We start from the raw sequence: 20,593 nt of genomic DNA on the forward strand, positions 1-20,593 counted from the left end.
TAAACAGACCACAGATGTTTTCATCTCATTCCTATCAAGCCGCTTTTTAAAAAAAAGGCACAATCGCTACATTCAACGCCTGGTTGTAAAGCCGTGTCTGGCTTTTTGGAGGCTTGAGGGCAATGTCTTCGAGAAGAAGAATTAAAATAGTAAGAGGAACAGGGTAGGCACAGTCTGGCCCAAATCGAACTTGTTTGATTTTTATTTGTTTGATTTTAGATCGATTGTGTTTCTTCTTTCTCTGGCTGCAACAGGGGACAATGCAATTTAGCAATTATACATTTAATAAATAAGATGCACAAGGGAAAAGATACATAGAAAAAGTGTCGCTTGTATCAGGTGTACATGATACGTCCCACCTAAACCAAGCCAATGCATACAACCATCACATATACAAAACCAATGGAGTCACATGGCAGATTCTACACACAGTGCAAAGGGAATAGATAGCAGACAACCTACAGATCCACAGCATTTGTGACGCACATCAGCTTCGACATTAGGTTAGATGCCCAGGTTTAAGCCCCTCTACAGCAGAAACACTACAGGACAGCTAGGATGAAATAACATTTGATCCAAGAGGACATCTAGGAAATAACATTACCCTAGCCTGGTATGCATCACCTTTTAGGCCTTAATTATCATCTCCATGCTCAGATCCATAGTTGAAACAATAGCAAAGCAGCCACCCCACCTCTATTTTGGTAAAAAGCTAAGATTGGCCTGGAGAAAAGTAACCACTCTCAAATTCATAGACAGAGCTATGAATGAAACCCTGACCATGATATCAAAATTATAGTTTTAACCACAGTGTTTGTTTACAAACATTGGAGTAAAAAAAATATAATTTTATTTTGAGTTCTGATGGGGTAAGACACTTGAACTAAGCTCATGCGGCATTTATAAGTTATATTCTTCAAGAATCAATGGGTATATCATTCATTTATAAGTCCAAACATGCATGTAGCAACTAAGGATTCTAGCTTTAACCTATTGTACTGCAGCAGATTTATTAATTTTCCATTCCAAATTAGCGTTATACGGCTTCATCAGCTACCCTGACCAGTATCATTTGCCATGGCATCATTCACATCTTCTATATGAATAGTCTACAACACCAAAATAACCTTTAGGCAAATATTGATTATGCCCAGACAGTCGTGAGCAGAGTGAAAAGGCCAACATTTTGGTTAACTAACCAACCTACCATACAAGCAGGAACCACAACCAGGTGGACACAGGACATGACACAGTATTCTCTATGGGCAGAACAAGTAGACAGTCCTTGCGCACGAAACAAATGGGCAAGTTACACAGCATAAATACCATGTATAAAACTACAACAGGGTGGTGATGCAAGTTTCCAACTAATTGATACAACACCTATTAGGAATACTATAAAAATGTATAATTCAACTTTTTACAGTACCTCCAATTCAATGTTTACATATGCAAAGAGGTTCGGGCTACATTCATTTCAAGATACGTTGCAACATCCCATTCCATATTGAGTCGGATGCCATGAATGGAAAAATAACTGTACCCTCTCCTAGCATTTTGTGTTGGTCAGAAAGTTACAAAACATCTCATTTCAGCTTTTCTGGGGGGGTGGGGGGGGGGGGGGGACAGTGCCCCTGTGACAACAATTTTGGACCCCCTTGTGGCCCCCCTGAATGTGGAGTATGAAATCATTTTTACATAACTAATTATTGCTATCTTTCTTTTTTTTACATCCGTTATTAGACAGAAAAGAAAAAAAAGAAAAGAAAGAAAAAAAAAATGTTGAATGATTATGAACATGTTATTTTGCCTGCTAATGCCTGCAATGCAGTATAGAAAACGATATGACAACAATAACGTCTAATGTAACTGGCCCCTCTAACAGTACAACTGGCCCAAGCTTGCCCCCCCCAGTTGAAATGGTCTAGAACCACCACTGTTAACAAGCGGCTCAAACACATTTTTTTTAAATTTTATTTAACTAGGCAAGTCACTGCAACATTGTAACACTTCTGTAGCACGAAATGTAAATATAGATTTAGCTTATTCGACCATGGCTGCCCGAGCCTTCCACTAGAAAACTTCGGGGTGGATAACAGAATGGGACAAAAAGCTTCAGGCCAAGTCGGCGAATCACGATCAACATTGCAGGATACTTTTGTTGCGTACTGCTTTGCAATGATTTCACCGCGTGTAGACCTGAATAAGTGCACTGATTTAAGTGTTACGAAAGTCAGGATGTGTTGTATTAGTGGGAAAACGATAAACACGTAATCGGTAAAGTAAGTAACCCAAAAAAATACATGACAAAAATAGAAAGCAGCAGCATGTGTGTTGCAATGGACAAATACCCATCTACACAAATTCATAGGGTAAAATTAGCACTAGGGACAACTTTGAAGCGATATATTGAAATAGCAAATTGAAGTCTAACGTTTAAAGGTGTAACGTTAACTTCAGAGAATACGGGTCTGACTTCCCAACGGAGTAAAGCCAAGTATGTTTACAGCTGAAAAACAGGCATGGGATAAAAATGCTATCTAGCTAGGTTAGGTAACGTGCAAAGGGAAACCCTCTCTTACCCATTGTGTCTGACACAATCTCCTTCATTATTGAACCCGATATCACATATGTATACAGAGCTCCACGAGTCCCATCTTTCTTCGGTGAGGACAAATTATTCCATACACAAATAGACTTTCACCAATAATTATCCTCGAGGAAAGTAAACAATTTTCAAAAGAGTTTAGGCCTACGCGAAAGACGAGGTTAAAATGTTATTTTCCACGACAAACAAGAACAGTAGAATCCTTCCAGATTTTGCACAAATAAATCTCAACTGCTGACTATTATACTCCAAGCATAACAAGGGCCTCTCCAAGACGTTCCAAACTTGTGCAAGCTTTTTTTTTCTCTCAAAGGAGTTGTTCCTGTTCGCCAAAGTTTGGGGGAGGGGTGCTTGTCAAGCAAGCTAAAAACCCCAGCCAGTTTAGAACACAGACAAAACTCACAGAGAAGTGAGAGCGAAGTCGATCCGTTATAGCCTACTAAGAACGACAGGGTAAAGATAATAACCGAATAACCAATTGCAAGACTAGGATAACCATAAAATATCCTATGCATTTGAGAATTTTTTAATTTTGGCCTATTAGGCTGGACAGTAAATAGCAGTGGTGTAGAAATACTATACAATATTTTTACACCACTTATTACGTCGTTTTTGGTGTATCTATTCATATTTTTGACAACTTTTACTTCACTTCATTCCTAAAGATGTACATTTTACTCCATACATTTTTCCTGACACCCAAAAGTACTTCTAACATTTTGAATGCTTAGCAAGGACAGGAAAATGGTTCAATAGAGCCCCACAGTGGAGGTGTCATAATACTCATAAAACCTAGCTAGCGGTCAAACTGGGAAATGGTTCCAATCGTTTTTCCACCATTAATTTTTCCCATAGGGGATTTTCGAAAAACTTTAAATAAGGGGTGTTTCGTGTAGGTTTGCCCTCGCATAACGTTTTGACAAACATGTCAATTTCTCTCGGACAAGGTGACTTTTATCAATATGCTCGGCTCTATTTACTCTCAGATTTAAAAAATGGTAATTATCATCAAAGTAAACATCATGCAAAACTACAAATCCCTGCACATCACATCTAGCTGACACCTTTGCTAACAGGTTTTGTATCAATTTAAAACTTGCACAAGACAGTTCACATAATTGTCAATTTAAAGAAATGTTGCCAATGTATTCATTACTACAGTTACTTAACATTAGATAGTTAACCCAGAGATTCTTACCTTTACCTCGATTCAACAGTCTCATTCAGATCATCATGGCATTTGTAGTTCTTTATGATAGCCACATTAGCAGCTAATTAGCATTTCATTTTTGGTGGGTAAATACAGGCAAATATATTGATAAAAGTCACCTTGTCCTAGAGAGATTTACACGTTTATCAAAATGTCACGCCCACACGAAGCACAGCTCTTACTGGGGCGGCAGGTAGCCTAGTGGTTAGAGCGTTGGGCCAGTTTGCCAGATCAGAGGCATACCAGGGATGTTCTCTTGATAAGTGTATGTATAGAGTACCACAGAAAGGTTGCAAGATCAAATCCCCCCCGCTGACAAGGTAAAGTAAAAAAAATCTGTCATTCTGCTCCTGAACAAGGCAGTTAAACCCACTGTTCCTAGGCTGTCATTGAAAATAAGAATTTGTTCTTAACTGACTTGCTTACAAAAAATAAAGGTATAAAATAGTGTTTCTAAAATCCCCTATGGGAAAAATGAATGGTGGAAAAACTAGAATGATTAGAACATTTCCTTGTTTGACCGCTAGGTTTTAAAGGTAGTATGACTCATACTGTGGTACTCTATACACACACTTATCAAGAGAACATCCCTGGTATGCCTCTGATCTGGCTGACTCACTAAACACACATGCTTCATTTGTAAATTATGTCTGAGAGTTGGAGTGTGCCCCCCCTCAAAAAAAATAATGGTGCCGGCTGGTTTGCTTAAGGATCCACCCCCTTTTTAAAATTTTCATCCTAAAATGACATACCCAAATCTATATATACGCAGGCCCTGAAGCAAGGATATGCATGTTCTTGGTACCATTTGAAAGGAAACACTTTGATGTTTGTGGAAATGTGAATGAGAATATAACACAATAGATCTGGTAAAAGATAATACAAAGAAAAAAACAACTGTTCTTTTGCATTTTTTTGTACCATCATCTTTGAAATGCAAGAGAAAGGCCATAATGTATTATTCCAGCCCTAGTGCAATTTAGATTTGGCAACTAGATGGCAGCAGTGTATGTGCAAAGTTTTAGACTGATCCAATGAACCATTGCATTTCTATTCAAAATGTTGCATCAAGTCTGCCCAAATGAGCCTCATTTGTATATTAATAACTTTATGTTCAAAATTGTGCACTCCCCTCAAACAATAGCACGGTATTCTTTCACTGTAATAGCTACTGTAAATTGGACAGTGCAGTTAGTTTAAACAAGAATGTAAGCTTTCTGCCAATATCAGATATGTCTTTGTCCTGGGAAAGGTTCTTGTTACTTACAAACTCATGCTAATCGCATTAGCCTATGTAAGCTCAACCGTCCCGTAGACGGGACACTGATCCCAAATACGTTTTTTATTATATGGAATTTGAAATGATTTACACTATTACTTTTGATACTTAAGTATATTTTAGCAATTACATTCACTTTTAATACTTAAGTATATTTAAAACCAACTTTTACCTAAGTAGTAATTTTCTGGGTGATTTTCAATTTTACTTGAGTCATTTTCTATTAAGGTTTCTTTACTTTTACTCAAGTATGACAGTTGGGTACTTTTTCCACCACTGGTAAGTTGGCCTATCTTTCCATATTTTCACAAGCTATGTTTTCATTAGTCTATAGTTCAGTAGGGCAGGCAATTGCCTCTATCCATATAATCATACCTTTGTTTGAGTGCAAAGTAGCCTAATACAAGGGTGGAGGTGTAGCCATATGCATAAGCTATAAGCTTCATAAGCTATCATAATTGTCCAAATAGGTGACATGTCGATGCCATCAGGGTGACAAGGGCATAGCTTATTTGCTAATTTCAATAAAAAATTGCATTTAAAAGCAGAAGAGCAGTAGCCTATAAATCTTCCCCTACTTATGATTTCTGCATTGCTCCTCCTAACGAGGGTTGCTGGCATCAATATCTTAGGTACCACCTACTGCCGATATTCCCTTGAGCAAGTAACTTAACCCCCAAATTGCTCATTGGGCGTTGCACAGCGGCAGCCCTCTGCTCCAGCCTCTCCAATCTAATGTGTGTATGTTTATGTATGTTCTGTTTATGTATGTGTGTGTATATCAGGGGGGTTGGATAAAAGCAGATTACACATTTCCACCTCCTGTGGACTAATTAATACAGTATATTTTGTCTTGTCTTCATGTCTTGTTTCCTCTGCTACCCTCACTTTGAAAAATAGTTTAACCCAAATTCTTAATCAGATTCTAGGTAAAGTCTATGTGCCATACTGTATGTGAACTGTCAGATCAATTGTAGTTGAAAGAGCTGTGCACCGCATGCCTGCACAGGAGACTATAGTAAATGAAAAAGCAGACACTTTCCTATAGCCTGACGTCTTTTTAGATGTGCTCAAAGGTTTGAACATCAAAGGTGTAGGTGTGTTCTCTTCAAACTGCACCTGGTTACTACACCACCCCAACCCTTGATTCCCCCCACCCTTGCACTTATCCACTTGTTCTTCTTTGAACAGTTTTATTTTATATGGGCCTACCTGGCAACTGCTTTGCCCCTCCCCCATAGGTTTAGGTAATAGTCTGTTAAATGACAAGAAGTGAATGTGAAAGTATGTCCGTCATCTGTCTGTCTAACTGTCTGTGTCTGTCTTTATCAAATGTAGTAGACTGCATGAACAATCGACCTAAACCGATTCATATGATGGATCACATAAACCCCTGGCATCTCAAGATGCTAGAAGTAGCCAACCTGGACTCAGGGTAGACGTAACATAGTAAATGTAAATCTTGGCCACTCCAATTAGTATAATATGTTAAGTTTCGTATGGTATGTATTAATATGTGGATGTCCATCTTGCATTTCGTATTTTATGTTACAATTACAATTTGTATTACATGTTACGAATTTAAATTTGTACAATATGTTCCGAACTGCAATTCTTACAATATGTTATGAATTTGCAAAAACATATGATATGTTACAAATTCCAATTTGAAGTAGCTAGGGGTTAGAGGTTAAGATTATGAGTTAGGTTAAAGGGTTAGGGGACAGGTTAGCTGACATGCTAAGTAGCTGTTACGTAGCTAAAAAGTAGTAAGTAAACTCAGCAAAAAAATAAATGTCCTCTCACTGTCAACTGTGTTTATTTTCAGCAAACTTAGCATGTGTAAATATTTGTCTGAACATAACAAGATTCAACAACTGAGACATAAGCTGAACAAGTTCCATAGACATGTGACTAACAGAAATGGAATAATGTGTCCCTGAACAAAGGGGGGGTCAAAATTAAAAGTAACAGTCAGTATCTGGTCACCAGCTGCATTAAGTACTGCAGTGCATCTCCTCCTCATGGACTGCACCAGATTTTCCAGTTCTTGCTGTGAAATGTTACCCCACTATTCCACCAAGGCACCTGCAAGTTCCCGGACATTTCTGGGGGGAATGGCCCTAGCCCTCACCTTCTGATCCAACAGGTCCCAGATGTGCTCAATGGGATTGAGATCCGGGCTCTTTGTTGGCCATGGCAGAACACTGACATTCCTGTCTTGCAGGAAATCACACAAAGAAAGAGCAGTATGGCTGGTGGCATTGTCATGCTGGAGGGTCATGTCATGATGAGCCTGCAGGAAGGGTACCACATGAGGGAGGAGGATGTCTTCCCTGTAATGCACAGCGTTGAGATTGCCTGCAATGACAACAAGCTCAGTTTGATGATGCTGTGACACACCCCCATGACGGACCCTCCACCTTCAAATCGATCCTGCTGAGTACAGGCCTCAGTGTAACGTTCATTCCTTCAACGATAAACTCAAATCCGACCATCACCCCTGGTGAGACTAAACTGCGACTCATCTGTGAAGAGCACTTTTTGCCAGTCCTGTCTGGTCCAGCGACGGTGAGTTTGTGCCCATAGGCGACGTTGTTGCCGATGATGTTTGGTGTGGACCTGCCTTACAACAGGCCTACAAGCCCTCAGTCCAGCCTCTCTCAGCCTATTGCGGACAGTCTGAGCACTGATGGAGGGATAGTGCGTTCCTGGGGTAACTCTGGCAGTTGTTGCCATCCTGTACCTGTCCCGAAGGTGTGATGTTCGGATGTACCGATCCTCTGCAGGTGTTGTTACACGTGGTCTGCCACTGCGAGGACGATCAGCTGTCCATCCTGTTTCCCTGTAGTGCTGTCTTAGGCGTCTCACAGTGCAATTTATTGCCCTGGCCACATCTGCAGTCCTCATGCCTCCTTGCAGGATGCCTAAGGTACAATCACGCAGATGTGCAGGGACCGTAGGCATATTTCATTTGGTGTTCCTCAGAATCAGTAGAAAGGCCGCTTTAGTGTCATAAGTTTTCATAACTGTGACCTTAATTGCCCACCGTCTGTAAGCTGTTAGTGTCTTAACAACCGTTCCACAGGTGCATGTTCATTAATTGTTTATGGTTCATTGAACAAGCATGGGAAACAGTGTTTAAACCCTTTACAATGAAGATCTGTGAAGTTATTTCGATTTTTATGAATTATCTTTGAAAGACAGGGTTTAGTTGCAAAGTTAAGTTTAAGTTAAGTTTAAGTTATCCGTGATGAGATTTGAACGTGCAACTTTTGGGTTGCTAGACGTTCACGTTATACGCACACCCAGCTACCCTGACCAACCCCCCCCCCACCCCACCCCCCCACCCCCCCCCCCCCCACACACACTTTTGTCCTAAGATTCTGTCCTATGTAATAGAGGTCGATGGCCGATTAATCTGAATGGCCGATTTAAAGTTTTCAGAACAATCGGAAATCGGTATTTTTGGGTGCCGATTTTGCCGATTTTTTCATTTATTATTATTATTATTTTTTTTTATACCTTTATTTAACTAGGCAAGTCAGTTAAGAACACATTCTTATTTTCAATGACGGCCTAGGAACGGTGGGTTAACTGCCTTGTTCAGGGGCAGAACGACAGATTTTCACCTTGTCAGCTCGGGGGATCTAATCTTGCAACCTTACAGTTAACTAGTCCAATGCTCTAACCACCTGCCTTTCATTGCACTCCACGAGGAGCCTGCCTGTTACGCGAATGCAGTGGAAGCCAAGGTAAGTTGCTAGCTAGCATTAAACTTATCTTATAAAAAACAATCAATCAATCATAATCACTAGTTATAACTACACATGGTTGATGATCTTACTAGTTTATCTAGCGTGTCCTGCGTTGCATATAATCGATGCAACACTGGGGGATGATTTAACAAAAGCGCATTTGCGAAAAAAGCACAATTGTTGGACGACTGTACCTAACCATAAACACCAATGCCTTTCTTAAAATCAATATACAGAAGTACATATTTTACCTGCATACTTAGCTAAAAGAAATCCAGTTTATCAGGCAATATTAGCCAGGTGAAATTGTGTCATTTCTCTTGCGTTCATTGCACGCAGAGTCAGGGTATATGCAACAGTTTGGGCAGCCTGGCTCATTGCGAACTAATTTGCCAGAATTTTATGTAATTATGACATAACATTGAAGGTTGTGCAATGTAACAAGAATATTTAGACTTAGGGATGCCACCCGTTAGATAAAATACAGAACGGTTCCGTATTTCACTGAAATAATAATTGTTTAGACCACATATTAATGACCAAAGGCTCGTATTTCTGTGTGTTATTATGTTACAATTATATCTATGATTTGATAGAGCAGTCTGACTGAGTGATGGTAGGCACCAGCAGGCTCATAAGCATTCATTCAAACAGCACTTTCGTGCGTTTTGCCAGCAGCCCTTCGCAAGCACAGCGCTGTTTATGACTTCAAGCCTATCAGCCTAATGGCTGGTATAACCGATGTGAAATGGCTAGCTAGTTAGCTGGGTGTGCGCTAATAGCGTTTCAAACGTCACTCGCTCTGAGACTTGAAGTAGTTATTCCCCTTGCTCTGCAAGGCCGCGGCTTTTGATGGGTTAACGCTGCTTCGAGTGTGGCTGTTGTCGATGTGTTCCTGGTTCTAGCCCAGGTAGGGACGAGGAGAGGGACGGAAGCTATACTGTTACACTGGCAATACTATAGTGCCTATAAGAACATCCAATTGTCAAAGGTATATGAAATACAAATGGTATAGAGAGAAATAGTCCTATAAATACTATATTAACTACAACCTAAAACCTCTTACCTTGGAATATTGAAGTCTCATGTTAAAAGGCACCACCAACTTTCATATGTTCTCATGTTCTGAGCAAGGAACTTAAACGTTAGCATTTTTACATGGCACATATTGCACTTTTACTTCTCCAACACTTTGTTTTTGCATTATTTAAACCAAATTGAACATGTTTCATTATTTATTTGAGGCTAAATGGATTTTCATTGATCTATTATATTAAGTTAAAATAAGTGTTCATTCAGTGTTGTTGTAATTGTCATTATTACAAATAAAAAAATAAAAAATTGGCAGATTATTTTTTATTTATTTTTTATTTCACCTTTATTTAACCAGGTAGGCTAGTTGAGAACATCTCATTTGCAACTGCGACCTGGCCAAGATAAAGCATAGCAGTGTGAACAGACAACACAGAGTTACACATGGAGTAAACAATTAACAAGTCAATAATACAGTAGAAAAAAGGAGAGTCTATATACATTGTGTGCAAAAGGCATGAGGAGGTAGGCGAATAATTACAATTTTGCAGATTAACACTGGAGTGATAAATAATCAGATGGTCATGTACTATATGTACTATATTGGTGTGCAAAAGAGCAGAAAAGAAAATAAATAAAAACAGTATGGGGATGAGGTAGGTAAAAATTGTGGGGCTATTTACCGATAGACTATGTACAGCTGCAGCGATCGGTTAGCTGCTCAGATAGCAGATGTTTGAAGTTGGTGAGGGAGATAAAAGTCTCCAACTTCAGCGATTTTTGCAATTCGTTCCAGTCACAGGCAGCAGAGAACTGGAACGAAAGGCGGACAAATGAGGTGTTGGCTTTAGGGATGATCAGTGAGATACACCTGCTGGAGCGCGTGTTACAGGTGGGTGTTGACATCGTGACCAGTGAACTGAGATAAGGCGGAGCTTTACCTAGCATGGACTTGTAGATGACCTGGAGCCAGTGGGTCTGGCGACGAATATGTAGCGAGGGCCAGCCGACTAGAGCATACAGGTCGCAGTGGTGGGTGGTATAAGGTGCTTTAGTGACAAAACGGATGGCACTGTGATAAACTGCATCCAGTTTGCTGAGTAGAGTATTGGAAGCAATTTTGTAGATGACATCGCCGAAGTCGAGGATCGGTAGGATAGTCAGTTTTACTAGGGTAAGTTTGGCGGCGTGAGTGAAGGAGGCTTTGTTGCGGAATAGAAAGCCGACTCTAGATTTGATTTTCGATTGGAGATGTTTGATATGAGTCTGGAAGGAGAGTTTACAGTCTAGCCAGACACTTAGGTACTTATAGATGTCCACATATTCAAGGTCGGAACCATCCAGGGTGGTGATGCTAGTCAGGCGTGCGGGTGCAGGCAGCGAACGGTTGAAAAGCATGCCTTTGGTTTTACTAGCGTTTAAGAGCAGTTGGAGGCCACGGAAGGAGTGTTGTATGGCATTGAAGCTCGTTTGGAGGTTAGATAGCACAGTGTCCAAGGACGGGCCGGAAGTATATAGAATGGTGTCGTCTGCGTAGAGGTGGATCAGGGAATCGCCCGCAGCAAGAGCAACATCATTGATATATACAGAGAAAAGAGTCGGCCCGAGAATTGAACCCTGTGGCACCCCCATAGAGACTGCCAGAGGACCGGACAGCATGCCCTCCGATTTGACACACTGAACTCTGTCTGCAAAGTAGTTGGTGAACCAGGCAAGGCAGTCATCAGAAAAACCGAGGCTACTGAGTCTGCCGATAAGAATATGGTGATTGACAGAGTCGAAAGCCTTGGCAAGGTCGATTAATCGGTATCGGCTTTTTTGGTCCCCCAATAATCGGTATCGGCGTTGAAAAATCATAATTGGTCGACCTCTACTTTGTAACCATACCAAACAAAACATACCTTACTAAATTAATTGTGCCGGTTTTACATTTACTATGTTACGTCTAGTCTATGAGACCAGGCTGTACTAACAGCCTAGTACATGCTTCAGGATAGCAGTTTACATCTTTTGTCACGTTTACGTTTCCCTGTGTCCCTTATTGAGGACATGCTATTGGCTGTACTCTATAGTATCCTCTAACCGTACTAGTCGGATCCCCTCAGATGTAGGATACAACACACTCACAAAACAAAGAAAGAGAATGCCATCTCAGAGATACCATTTGCAATTTTTCACAATCACTTGCCTCTCTTAAAACACTCTTCCTTCAAATAGCTGAGCAAGAGTGATACAATGCAATAGGGATTCTTTGTATCAACACAATAGAATAGACACTAGGCAGTTGTTGTTCTGTTCTATTAACACATAAATATATAATTCTTTATATTGGTTAGAAATAGCAGCGAATGATCAGAGAGACCTATCGGCATATATCTGTTTCTTGATTCAATATGGAGACAAAGACGGTGAATGTTAGAAGGAGGAGAGGAGGCACTAGATTTTTGTCTGTTGTTCGTTCTGCTGCATACTAAGCGTGCAGCGGAGGGAGGGCTGGCAGACTCGAGGGATTAAAAGCGTTTGTTTACCATCTAATCCTTTGCATGAACCCACAGCACCACCACTACGCACCCAACAGACTCCCGGATCCCAGAAAGAGCGGAGAGAGATAGAGATAGAGAAAAAGAGAGAGAGATAAAACAACAACAATCTAAGTGGATACTCCGTTCTGGGGGAAAACAATTCCCTTAGAAGTTCCATGGCAATTGCTTTTACCGTTTTACTCAGTTGATTCTTGTGCTGGAGCTCTTAGATAACAAGGGGGAGAAAAAAAAGGCAATCCTTTTTACTCTTTGGAAGTGATATGAAAGATCGTCCCCTGCTGATAAAATATCTGTTCCTCTACCCCCAGAGAGTACATGACAGACATGTTTCAGACATATACCATTTACTATATGGGCAAAAACAGAGACAGTTGTCAATGTTTGCATACTTTTATATATAATATGGTGCCTGACATCCCCAGTGTTACAGGGTCATGTTCAACAGGGTACACCGTGGCAAATTTTTTGCAACGGAAAACAAAACAATTCTTTCTTATTAGAACAAGTCCAGATAGTCCCTCCCTGTTTCCGTCGGTTTTCTTCCAATTAATGCCTAATGAACATGGCCCTGTTTTCTCCACAGAGTTAAATGTATACGGAACAAAGTGAGTAAAAACAACAGTTACGCGCGTTTTTCATGTTTAACACCTCAGAAAGTGGTGACATCTGGTAGCACGGAAAAGCAAAAACAAATCCCTGTTCACAATGAGGCATGGGCTTTATTTCCATCCTGCTGTCTTTTGTTCCAGGTTTAAGTTGACTCTCTAAGTGAATGTATGTCATTGCCATAGGTTAATAAAGAGACCAACATATGTGGCTGCTTAGAACAGTGCAATATAGTGAAACAAAGGGATTTAGTGGTGCCCATAAAGAGGTATGTTTTTATGAGAGCTGCTCAACTACTGTATATACAGTACCAGACAAAAGTATTTGGACACACCTACTCATTCAAGGGTTTTTCTTTATTTGTACTATTTTCTACATTGTATAATAGTGAAGAAATCTATAATAGTGAATACATAGTGAATACTATAATAGTGAATGGTGAATACATCTAAACTATTAAATAACACATATGGAATCATGTAGTGTTTTATATTTTAGATTCTTCGAAGTTGCCACCCTTTGCCTTAATAACAGCTTTGCACATTCTTGGCATTCTCTCAACCAGATTCACCTGGAATGCTTTTCCAACAGTCTTGAAGGAGTTCCCATATATGCTGAGCACTTGTTGGCTGCTTTTCCTTCACTCTGCGGTCCGACTCATCCCAAACCATCTCAATTGGGTTGAGGACAGGTGATTGTGGAGGCCAGGTCATCTGATCCAGCACTCCATCACTCTCCTTCTTGGTCAAATAGCCCTTACACAGCCTGGAGGTGTGTTGGGTCATTGTCCTGTTGAAAAACAAATGATAGTCCCACTATGCCCAAACCAGACGGGATGGCGTATCGCTGCAGAATGCTGTGGTAGCCATGCTGGTTAAGTGTGCATTGAATCCTAAATAAATCACTGACAGTGTCACCAGCAAAGCACCATCACACCTCCTCCATGTTTCACGGTGGGAACCACACATGCGAAGTTAATCCGTTCATCTACTTTGTGTCTCAAAAATCTCAAATTTGGACTCATCAGACCAAGGACAGATTTCCACTGATCTAATGTCCATTGCAAGTCTCTTATTCTTATTGGTGTACTTTAGTAGTGGTTTATTTTCAGCAATTCGACCATGAAGGCCTGATTCACACAGTCTCCTCTGAGCAGTTGATGTTGAGATGTGTCTGTTACTTGAACTGTGTAAAGCATTTATTTGGGCTGCAATTTCTGAGGCTGGTAACTCTATTGTACTTGTCCTCTGCAGCAGAGGTAACTCTGGGTCTCCCTTTCCTGTGGTGGTCCTCATGAGAGCCAGTATGAAACTGGCTCTCATGAGGACTACCACAGGAAAGGAAGCACTTGATGGTTTTTGTGACTGAACTTGAAGAAACTTGAAAAGTTCTTGAAATTTTCCACATCGACTTTCTCTTTGCTTATTTGAGCTGTTCTTGCCATAGTATGGACTTGGTATTTTTACCAAATTGGGCTATCTTCTGTATACCACCCCTACCTTGTTACAACACAACTGATTGGCTCAAACGCATTAAGAAGGAAAGAAATTCCACAAATGAACTTTTAACAAGGCTCACCTTTTAATTGAAATGAATTCCACCTCATGATGCTGGTTCACAGAATGCCAAGAGCATGCAGAGCTGTCATCAAGGCAAAGGGTGGCTACTTTGAAGAATCTCAAACTTAAATATATTTTGATTTGTTTAACACTTTTTTGGTTACTCCATATGTGTTATTTCAGAGTTTTAATGTCTTCACTATTATTATACAATGTAGAAAATAGTCAAAATAAAAACCTGGAATGAGTAAGTGTGTCCAAACTTTTGACTGTTTACTGTAGGAGGGGATAAAGTCCCAGTCACACCCTTTGTTAGTGTGCACATGTATGTCAGATCTCCCACTTGTGTATCCATCCAGGACATCACCAGGAAGATTCAAGTGGTGTGTTTCTTATGGTAACCCTACCAGAAAACAATAGTGGTGAGGGATGACTTGACCATCACTATGGCGCCAATATTATGTTTGCATTTGGTGACCACTGACCCTATAGTCGACACCGTTAACTTGTTGTTCTACTATACTATAAGTCAAGTAGGTGGCCTTGTGGTGCACAACGGTAGATTTTTAAAGTCAGTGAGTGGTCACTGAGTGGGTCATAAACAACCATTTACAACATTTTGAGAGTGAACAATAATTTGTATTTCTTGACAACAAAGGCCTTTCAAATTAATGGAGGCTTATCCAACAGCAGTCTTCCAGGTACAGATTTGATTGCTTTTGCAACTCATCACCACTTTCCAGTTCTCTCTCCTCCCCGCTCCCCTTCCCTCTCATCTCCTCTTCATTCCTCTCTGCAATGGAGGTAGATATCTAAACAAGCTCCAATTAAACGAATGCGCCTCTCGAGTGAAATTACATCAATGAGCTAGTCATCAACAAGGAATTTGATAGCAAACCATTCTATTGAGTGCCCCATAATTTATTCAATAACCGCTAATCAGGGAGCTGAAAACAGCAATAAAAATTGGATGTAATTGTTGTCATACAGAAATTAAATCATACACTCAGTTTAGAGTGCATACATTGAACAACAACCTGGCAAATTAACTAATTAAATATTGATATCCTATTGAAGTGAATCCTGTTCATTTGTGAGTAACGCACAGTTTTTTCCCTACCCAATAAGTAACCTTTAAAGACGATTTTTATCTCTCAGCTTGTTTGTCTGTGAGGTTTTTTGTCCATGCTTATATCTGGCCCTGCGAAGGAATATAAATCCTTTGACTCTGAACAAACCTTATAACAAAACAAAGTACTTTTGCCGAGCCTGCACTCTTGCCTTAATTCATTTTCACCACTTTTTTCCAATGGGCATGTTTTACAATGTCTCTAGCTCTGGCTGCTTTGCTGTCACCACAATACAAAGTAAGCAGGAACACTGGTGAGTCAAGGTGTGCGTCCCAGATGACACTCTAGTCCCTATGTAAGTGCAGTACTTTTGACCAGGACCCATAGGGCTGTGGTCAAAAGTAGTGCACAACATAAGGATTAGGGTGCCATTTGGGAAACTTCCAAGGCCTTCACTGCTGTAGACCATTAGTGAAACCAACAGTTTCAGGATTTTCTATTACATTCACATTTTAGTCATTTAGCAGACACTCTTATGCAGAGAGACTTACAGGAGCAATTAGGGTTAAGTGCCTTGCTCAAGGGCTCATCGACAGATTTTTCACCTAGTCGTCTCGGGGATTCGGTTACTGGCCCAACACTCTTAACTGTTAGGCTACCTGCTGCCCCCTTCTATTGATGGAATGATTGGTTAAAACCACATTCCAACCAGTGTCTATTCCAGAAGTTACCACCTGCTAAATCTATGACTTAAAAATGCCTATTTACTCTGTTCCATCTGACTGCGCAATCCACTGTCTCATCAGCCCAGCCAGGCACTTTATAAACTTGATCTCCACTATAAAAAGCATCTCGACATTATCACACATTTATTTTATACTAACATTTAGTTTTCAACAGCAGATATTTGTATAAACCTTGCTGTCTGTCTCTGACATTTGCAACATTGTTTCAATATTCAAGTTCATTCTCCAGCTGTCCCATAGTAATGAAGGTGTTGGGAGTCGGGATGAGACAGAGAGACAGGCAGGCAGTGTTTCTCAGCCAGTCGAAATCATGAATAAGCTGGCATAATTTTTATGGATATATACAAAGAAATGTCAATTGAAAAAAGGTTAAACGAAACAAAGTGCAGCATGTTTGCAGTCTTTCCAGCTTCAGTTGGAAGTGATTGTGTTAGCTGTGTTGTTGACTATCTCCTATGAACAAGTGTCCTGACGAGAGAGCACATTTTCTATGCCAGGCAAAATCGTGCCTCATTAGCTCTTTGTTATGGGTGTATCCAAATAAATGTCACTAGAAAACAGCTTAAATAAATGCAAATGCAGCTACTTTGCTGTTATTATGGCTGCACTGTTAGACGTAACTGTAAGTTAGCCGTAGTTGGCTAACTAGCAAGCAAGGGATAAGAATGTTGTCAGCCAGTATGGCAATGGGACATTTAGAACAAACGACTGGATCGCTCGCGTCCATAGATACAGAACAAAAAGACTGAACGACTGGGTCGGGTCGATGGCAACCGAACCAATAGAACGAACGATCAGCCCGCTTGGGTAGCAACCCTAGATTTGTGTCAGGACTATATATTGTGGAAGGATGAACTATTATGAATAAATTAATCAAAATAGCGTTTTTAATGAAAATATGTAAATCATTATTTGAATATGTTGGTAACCCGTAGTATAAAAGTGATAATGCCCTCGAAGCCGGTGTTTGGAGGATATATTGGCACAGTTAACAACACCTGTGCCAATATACCCTCCAAACACCGACTTCTTGAGCATAATCACTTAAATATGCAACAGAGATGCTATCATTGCAGTTCCATGCAGCTTCTAGGTACTGAGGGTTGCTGTGTGGCTGTGAGAGGACCACCTCTATGTACACAGATAGGGGGCATCAGGGTGTCATAAATTCAGACAAGTATCTCCTCTTTGTATGTGTGTGTGGAAGGGGGGGTTCTTCTATCCTTGTGGGGTCCTAAAATCCCCACAATGATAGTAAAACAGGGAAAATTATCCCTATTGGGGACATTTCCCACATCCCCATGAGGACAAAGGCTATTTTAAGCTTAGGGGTTTGGTTTAGGGTTAGGCTTACAATTAGGTTTAGGGTTAGGAGTTAGGTTCAGGGATTTGGTTAGGGTAAGGGTTAGGGGAAAAAAAAGATTTTGAATGGAAATGAATTTTAGGTCCCCACGCTCATAGAAGAACAAAACGTTTGCGTGTGTCTGTCTCTCTGTGCCTGCACCTGTGTCTCTGCGTAGGTACCATTTTGTAACCAAAGGTTTCAACTGTAAATTCCTTATGAATTCCTTTATAAACTGGATGCCCATGTAGACCACTTATTCATTACTTACATCGTTGACATTGAGCAAGCCTCTCTATCAATACTGGTAGTCATGCGCATGGTTAAGACTCGTTTGAATGGAAATCAAGTAAATCAGTTGGCTAGCAAGCACTGTGGACGTTTGAGTGAATTACTCTTCATTATCACAAGATTGAACCACTTGCCAGATATAGAAATCTGTCAAAATTCAATTTAGCTGTCATGTACTGTTGTAAAAGGTTCAAAAGATTACCAGGTTTATTCTTAGGCTCTCTTATAACACTGTTTTAAGTTATAAGTTACAAGGGTATATAAATAGGATAATGAAGGAATGAAAAGGGTTACAGATGACAAATTCACAGGTCTCATTCAGACACAGGTATTAAAAGATTGCGGACACATGTCAATCTGTGACCTGCATTCGAAAATCTATGCTATGCCATAATATACTATACAATACTATATACTATTCTATACTGTTCATAATACTAATGTGTTCTATAGTATCATTTTCTTATTTAATTGCATGCATACTGAGTTGAGCCAACCCTACCCAGAGCTTAGGGTCTGACTAGTATTATACATCCACAGCCGAGTGGAAATCAGAGTGACTGGTGGCATCAACTGCCCAGCAGACCAACTGCCCAGCAGACCAACTACCCAGCAGACCAACTGCCCAGCAGACCAACTGCCCAGCAGACCAACTGCCCAGCAGACCAACTGCCCAGCAGACCAACTACCCAGCAGATCAACTGCCCAGCAGACCAACTGCCCAGCAGACCAACTGCCCAGCAGACCAACTGCCCAGCAGACCAATGCTCTGCTCCATGGATCTGTAACACTGTTTATCTTTAATAATACGTCAATACGATCGGGGAGCTTTACCATGTATCGTTAAGGAATGAGGTCTTTCACATCGGATGAGCCTGAATGTTAGGTTTTTTAAACGGCATTCTGTTATTTGCAAGACTACACACATACAAATAAAGGACTCAAATATCTAAAGGGGTCCAACATGATCCTCTGTGTTAGTTTGTAGCCCAGTTCTATAGCCAGAGGTATGGCTATGCAGTGAGTATGGCTCAGTATAGATCAGCCTGCTGCGATTTGGACGGGAGCCGCCCTGAACCGTACAGTGCTGGCTCTGAGATTCTCTTTTGTCCACGGGAAACTATGGTGGAGGCGTAACGTGACCGACAGGTGATTTACACACGTCGTTGTTGATTTTTAACTGGTGATTCTGTTTTTATTAGCATCGAGTGTATTCTGTCAGTCTTTCCCACTTGTCAAATCTGAGAGGACCACAATGGAAAAAAGCCTTCAGGCATTATTGTGTTTTATCCTTCATAATTTTTTATGTATATATTATTGTCTCCAGCTGGAGAACCAGCCTAGGACCAGCCTAGGTCCCTCTACTTATCCAATAAATTAAATCAATCAATCTATAACAGTGTGATTAATGGCCTTATATTTGCGGCATACACGAAGGTTGAGGTGATAGCAGGTAGGGCTACAAGGTTCTCCTGGGGAATTGGAAATAATGGCCCTCTGATGCGTGGTCAGACTGCTCAAAAGTCATCCTGCATCCCTCCAATGTAAATCTACCTTAAAGCTAAGCTCAGCTCAATAGTATGAAAAGGGTATCCTATAACAGAGAACCAGGGGCTCAGAGAATCACTCACACCATTTTTTCTGAACCACATCCAGCCCAGAACTCTCCCCATGAGGAGGCTGTGAATATCAATGAGATTTCACCGGGTGGACCCCTTTGTTTTCTTGAAACATGATTGAAAAATCACTATCTTTCTCCAAAACCTTGGCCATGTGGCAAGCTATTGACTCGGGAGGATTTGACCCTTTCATCTTCCTCATTCAAACCACGAAAACAAACAGCAGCAACCACACACTTGACCACAGAGACAGGCAGAGAGTAGACACTGCAATCGGGGGAAGCAACAACTCCATGTTTTAATTGAAGCAATTCAGCAAGATACCCTTTTAAAAGATCATATTTAAATTAATTGCTTAAATTTCAATTTACTTCCTTGAATTGTAATGGTATTGATCTACCCTCGCACCAATAGCTGAGTCCTCCTATAACATCCCGATTATGTCAACAACAAACAGCGCCGTTTTCAACTACAGCCATGCTGGCAGGGTGGCACCTCATCTTGTGCCCACCGTGTCTGTTGTGACAGTGAGGGAAGGCGGTTGGATATTTCTTTCTCTGCGAATGTTCTAAAAACAGAGTCAAGGCGGGGGAGACAGGAAATGGACCCAGGCTCCTGCAGGTCAAAGGTAATTTGACCTTTGTAAATGTATATTGGTGTGAGAGTGTCCTGTGTTGACCCTGTTTATGGGGCCAACCAGCCGGCAGGGTGGTGTGAGCAGGCGCAGTTGTTTAATTTGTCCTTCCTTTGCGGGGAGAGCTTTATCAGTGCAGTGTAACTGGCTAACATAGGCGTGTGTGCATATGTGAGTGCATGTGTGTGCATATGTGAGTGCATGTGTGTGTGTGTGTGTGTGTGTGTGTGTGTGTGTGTGTGTGTGTGTGTGTGTGTGTGTGTGTGTGTGTGTGTGTGTGTGTGTGGTGATGGCGT

At 40.8% G+C, this 20,593-nt stretch overlaps 1 protein-coding gene across 19 annotated transcripts in view; it reads right to left on the reverse strand.

Moving 5' to 3' along the window:
• The window catches only part of LOC110495938 (B-cell CLL/lymphoma 9 protein), a 108,458-nt gene that overhangs the window by 31,884 nt on the left and 55,981 nt on the right, over window positions 1–20,593 (reverse strand). For 7 of the 19 annotated variants that reach the window (XM_090208262.1, XM_036952446.2, XM_090208263.1 and 4 more), the window contains exon 1: window positions 2,583–3,011. The exons of 11 other annotated variants lie outside the window; for them this stretch is intronic. The gene's annotated coding sequence lies outside the window, so the exon portion shown is untranslated. Of the gene's footprint in view, window positions 1–2,582; window positions 3,020–20,593 lie in introns of those variants that run through there. One more of the 19 variants, XM_036952439.2, reaches the window with a different exon arrangement.

This window comes from Oncorhynchus mykiss, chromosome 18, assembly GCF_057628025.1.
Source record: "Oncorhynchus mykiss isolate SJ-2025 chromosome 18, ASM5762802v1, whole genome shotgun sequence".
Lineage (NCBI taxonomy): Eukaryota > Metazoa > Chordata > Actinopteri > Salmoniformes > Salmonidae > Oncorhynchus > Oncorhynchus mykiss.